The sequence below is a fragment of the Staurois parvus genome, unplaced genomic scaffold (genome assembly GCF_062004578.1).
Source record: "Staurois parvus isolate SC_StPar_1 unplaced genomic scaffold, SC_StPar_1.0 ptg000249l, whole genome shotgun sequence".
Lineage (NCBI taxonomy): Eukaryota > Metazoa > Chordata > Amphibia > Anura > Ranidae > Staurois > Staurois parvus.
Genome location: NW_028318045.1, coordinates 2158016 through 2164015, shown reverse-complemented (window position 1 = coordinate 2164015; position 6000 = coordinate 2158016). Strand labels below are relative to the sequence as shown.

The 6000-nt window shown below is 41.3% G+C and overlaps 1 long non-coding RNA gene across 1 annotated transcript in view; it reads left to right on the top strand.

Moving 5' to 3' along the window:
• The first annotated feature begins 5757 nt into the window (after window positions 1–5757).
• Window positions 5758–6000, top strand: part of LOC149459693 (uncharacterized) — an 88708-nt gene continuing 88465 nt past the window's right edge. The window contains exon 1 of the long non-coding RNA XR_016313219.1: window positions 5758–5837. This is a non-coding gene — a long non-coding RNA (uncharacterized LOC149459693). The remainder of the gene's footprint in view (window positions 5838–6000) is intronic.

Below are 6000 nucleotides of genomic sequence, written 5' to 3'. Positions count from 1 at the left end.
AAAAAGTGTATGTGCAGAGTTCCTCTATTCTGCAGATACACTTAGAGGAGCTCTGCAGATACACTTAGAGGAGCTCTGCACATACACTTTTTTCCGGTTTGGAATTATTCTTATTTTCATCCTACTTCTTCTTCTTCTTCTTCATCCTCATCCTCATCCTCTTCTTCTTCTGAGGATGAGGATGAAGAAGAAGAAGAAGAAGAAGTAGGATGAAAATAAGATTAATTCCAAGCCGGCAAAAAGTGTATGTGCAGAGCTCCTCTAAGTGTATCTGCAGAGCTCCTCTAAGTGTATCTGCAGAATAGAGGAACTCTGCACATACACTTTTTGCCGGCTTGGAATTATTCTTCTTTTCATCCTACTTCTTCTTCTTCTTCTTCTTCATCCTCATCCTCAGAAGAAGAGGATGAGGATGAGGATGAGGATGAGGAAGAAGAAGAAGAATGAAAAGAAGAATAATTCCAAGCCGGCAAAAAGTGTATGTGCAGAGTTCCTCTATTTCTGACAGTTCTCTCACAGCTTCTTCACATGTACAGCGGTTGAAATATCTGTATCCTAAATGGAAACTAATAGATACAAATTGTATCTATTAGTTTCCATTTAGGATACAGATGTTTCAACCGCTGTACATGTGAAGAAGCTGTGAGAGAACTGTCAGAAATAGAGGAACTCTGCACATACACTTTTTGCCGGCTTGGAATTATTCTTCTTTTCATCCTACTTCTTCTTCTTCTTCTTCTTCTTCTTCTTCTTCTTCATCCTCATCCTCATCCTCTTCTTCTGAGGATGAAGAAGAAGAAGAAGTAGGATGAAAAGAAGAATAATTCCAAGCCGGCAAAAAGTGTATGTGCAGAGTTCCTCTATTTCTGACAGTTCTCTCACAACTTCTTCACATGTACAGTGGTTGAAACATCTGTATCCTAAATGTAAACTAATAGATACAATGTTTCAACCGCTAAACATGTGTTCCTTCTGTCAGAGAACTGTCAGAAATAGCGGAGCTCACTGCAGGGACACTTTTGCCGGCTGATCGGGAAATGTTCGATTCGCGCACCCGAAGTAGGCAAAATTTCGGTTTCGACACGAATCGAATATTTCCTGAAATTCGACTCGAATTCCGGTTCGCCTAGTTCGATTCGCTCATCTCTAGTCATCAGCTAAGTGTTAACTATGCAAAATTGCCCTGAATTATTGCTCTGACTCCAGCTGGAGTAATGGGGGAGGGGGGGTGTAAGTGTTTTGTGTACTTTTAATTTTTACACTTTTTTTGTCTTAACTATTGCTTTAGCTATCACCAATAGCTCCCTATGTGAGAGCATATTAATAGTGACAGATTCTCTCCAATGAGACATAAGGAGATCTCCCTACACCCCACTGAAACTAATGTAGCACAGATCGCACTCCGAAGTGACAAAATCCTCATTACTTGTGGGTTCTTACTAACTAGAGGAAATCAGTGAATGGACATTTGGTGCTCTCCCTCCTCTCTACCCTGCTATCCCATATGATATAGCAAAGCCCAGGAAACATGGCAGAGGGGTGATGACACTTTCTTCTAAAAAGCCAGCAGATAGCTTGGGACATTTACATGAATTCCCAGGTGCTAGTATGTGTAAAACCACCCACTGCTGCTGATGTATAACAGAGAAAGGGTTAAATCACACAACCAATGTTTGGCAAAAATATGTGTTGCTTGAAAAAAATCGCACCATAGTTCCATTTTCATTCATATATTTTACTTATTAAGATTAGTATTGTAAAAAAATGGCTAAATATCAAATATGGTTCCTGGATGTGCGGTGTGTACATCAGCAGGTGTTGTAGTCTGCATCACTCTGAGCACTGCATCTGTTGTGATAAAATTGAAGAGCTGAATGACTTGGAGGTGGGACTCATTCTTCTCTTCTTGCAGATATAGTGATTTAGTAGCTAATAGGTCTGCCTAAATAAATTCCTGACATGTCGCCATTAGAGATGAGCGAATTTCTCAAAAATTCGATTCGGCTGATTCGGCGAATTCCAGTATGAAATTCGATTCGATGCGAATTAATTCGCTACGAAGTTAACTTATTAAAAGGGTTTCTAGGCTTCAGAGAGCCTTTAAATTAGTGCAGAACACTGTACCTTTAATTTAAATGCCCTTGGAGATGAAAACAAATGGAAACAAATAGATACAATGTTTCAACCGCTGTATGGAGTGAGTGTCCCAGAACTGTCATAAATAGTCTATTTCTGACAGTTCTATGACATTCCCTCCATACAGCGGTTTCAACCGCTGTATGGAGTGAATGTCCCAGAACTGTCATAAATAGCCTATTTCTGACAGTTATGGGACATTCACTCCATACAGCGGTTTCAACCGCTGTATGGAGGGAATGTCATAGAACTGTCAGAAATAGACTATTTCTAACAGTTCTGGGACACTCACTCCATACAGCGGTTGAAACATTGTATCTATTTGTTTCCATAAATGGATCCATTTATGGAAACAAATAGATACAATGTTTCAACCGCTGTATGGAGTGAGTGTCCCAGAACTGTCATAAATAGTCTATTTCTGACAGTTCTATGACATTCCCTCCATACAGCGGTTTCAACCGCTGTATGGAGTGAATGTCCCAGAACTGTCATAAATAGTCTATTTCTGACAGTTATGGGACATTCACTCCATACAGCGGTTGAAACATTGTATCTATTTTTTTCCATAAATGACATTCTGCAGATACACTTAGAGGAGCGCTGCAGATACACTTTTTGCCGGCTTGGAATTATTCTTATTTTCATCCTACTTCTTCTTCTTCTTCTTCTTCATCCTCATCCTCTTCTTCTTCTTATGAGGATGAGGATAAAGAAGAAGAAGATGAAGAAGAAGTAGGATGAAAATAAGATTAATTCCAAGCTGGCAAAAAGTGTATCTGCAGCGCTCCTCTAAGTGTATTTGCAGAATGTCATTTATGGAAAAAAATAGATACAATGTTTCAACCGCTGTATGGAGTGAATGTCCCAGAACTGTCATAAATAGTCTATTTCTGACAGTTCTGGGACATTCACTCCATACAGCGGTTTCAACCGCTGTATGGAGGGAATGTCATAGAACTGTCTGAAATAGACTATTTCTAACAGTTCTGGGACACTCACTCCATACAGCGGTTGAAACATTGTATCTATTTGTTTCCATAAATGGATCCATTTATGGAAACAAATAGATACAATGTTTCAACCGCTGTATGGAAGGAATGTCCCAGAACTGTCAGAAATAGTCTATTTCTGACAGTTCTGGGACATTCCCTCCATACAGCGGTTTCCGGCAAAAAGTGTATGTGCAGAGTTCCTCTATTCTGCAGATACCCTTAGAGGAGCTCTGCAGATACAAATAGAGGAGCTCTGCACATACACTTTTTGCCGGCTTGGAATTATTCTTATTTTCATCCTACTTCTTCTTCTTCATCCTCATCCTCTTCTTCTTCTTCTGAGGATGAGGATGAGGATGAAGAAGAAGAAGAAGAAGAAGTAGGATGAAAATAAGATTAATTCCAAGCCGGCAAAAAGTGTATGTGCAGAGCTCCTCTAAGTGTATCTGCAGAATAGAGGAACTCTGCACATACACTTTTTGCCGGCTTGGAATTATTCTTATTTTCATCCTACTTCTTCTTCTTCTTCATCCTCATCCTCTTCTTCTTCTTTTGAGGATGAGGATGAGGATGAAGAAGAAGAAGAAGAAGTAGGATGAAAATAATATTAATTCCAAGCCGGCAAAAAGTGTATGTGCAGAGCTCCTCTAAGTGTATCTGCAGAGCTCCTCTAAGTGTATCTGCAGAATAGAGGAACTCTGCACATACACTTTTTGCCGGCTTGGAATTATTCTTATTTTCATCCTACTTCTTCTTCTTCTTCTTCTTCATCCTCATCCTCTTCTTCTTCTTTTGAGGATGAGGATGAGGATGAAGAAGAAGAAGAAGAAGTAGGATGAAAATAAGATTAATTCCAAGCCGGCAAAAAGTGTATGTGCAGAGCTCCTCTAAGTGTATCTGCAGAGCTCCTCTAAGTGTATCTGCAGAATAGAGGAACTCTGCACATACACTTTTTGCCGGCTTGGAATTATTCTTATTTTCATCCTACTTCTTCTTCTTCTTCTTCTTCTTCATCCTCATCCTCAGAAGAAGAGGATGAGGATGAGGATGAAGAAGAAGAAGAAGTAGGATGAAAATAAGAATAATTCCAAGCCGGCAAAAAGTGTATGTGCAGAGTTCCTCTATTTCTGACAGTTCTCTGACAGCTTCTTCACATGTACAGCGGTTGAAACATCTGTATCCTAAATGGAAACTAATAGATACAATGTTTCAACCGCTAAACATGTGTTCCTTCTGTCAGAGAACTGTCAGAAATAGCGGAGCTCACTGCAGGGACACTTTTGCCGGCTGATCGGGAAATATTCGATTCGCGCACCCGAAGTAGGCAAAATTTCGGATTCGACGCGAATCGAATATTTCCTGAAATTCGACTCGAATTCCGGTTCGCCTGGTTCGATTCGCTCATCTCTAGTCGCCATACACAATAGAATCATTTTTTCTTTACAGAAAAGCTTTTATCATCTAAAAGCTGTCCTTAAACTCCAATTTTGTAGGCTGAAATTATGTCTTTATTCTGCTGCAGGCAGGAGGAGACATTTCTTCAGTCTCCTCTCTCCCAGTGATCAGACTGCAACTTTGTAACTATGCAGCAAGTCACAAGGTGAGAGGCTGTTCTGTAATGCTGCAATGGAAAAACGCAGCCCACCAGCAGCCCATGTCTTAGGTGAAGATTGAGAACACCCTCGGCCTCAGCTCCTCCCAGGAGACACCCTCTGTCATATTTCATCTTGTCCACAGGGCTTAGTCATAGATTGAGCGAAAAGCTTTAGGGGATGTGATCTGGGAGGAACCAAGGCCAAGGGCGTTATCAATTTTCACCCAACACATGGTCTGACTGGTGTGCAGCGTCCTTCCATTGCAGCATTACTTATCAGGCTTGGATGGGCTCTATAGGTACTAACACCCGGATTTCAGTGGATCACCGAAGCATTGCCATTGGTGCTTGGAGCAGTGCTCTGAGCTACTTTATGGAGTTGCAGGGGCTGATCTGTTATCTTGTTTGTATAATCTCTGAGCCGACATCTCTATCCAGAAAGTAGATGCTGACCTTGGACAATGGTTTAGAGCAGGGGTGTCAAACTGGAACCCTGCAGCTGCAAAACTACAAGTCCCATCATGCCTCTGCCTTTAGGAGTCATGCTCATAACTGTCAATTTTACAATGCCTCATGGGACTTGTAGTTTGGCAACAGCTGGAAGGCCACCAGTTTGACACCCGTGGTTTAGAGAGTTCTTAACTTCCTGTACAGAACACAGCACCTCTGCTGCACTAAAATCCAAAGCAGTAGTATCAGCCCTGCCCAGTTCTTCTCTACTGGTCTACTGACCCCTTGTTTTGTTGAGGAGAAGAGGTGGAGGAGTTCTGTAGTCCAGCAAAGGAGGACTGGCTGTGACTGTATACTGTATTTTTATTCCTATCCAGACACACACTTTAAGCCAATCTGCATATCCAATACCTACAAAATAAAGTACAAAGTTAAGAGAACACAATTTTCAGTTCCTGTAAAGGAAAGAGACTGAAGATCTTGCATGATAGGTCCTGGAAACCACCCAGGGGAAGTGTCCTTCTCATTTTGTCATCTCTCTCCTAATTGCATAGCTTGAAGCCAGAGCGAGGAGGGAACAGAAGACTCTCAATGATGTGAGAGAGCAGGAGGGGTGAGGGACCAGGGAGAAGCGAAGCTTGCATCTAGCAGATCTGTACAAGGTGATTTTCCTATACCATTATGCTTTCATCCTGTGCCTTCTTATTAAAGCAATTTGTCCTGGCTTGTGATGACTATGAGGTTGGGTAGGCTGGTAATAAGCAGCGCTGTGCTTATACCGCGTAGATGCCATAATCAGACATGTCAAAATGCCTTTGAGCTTTG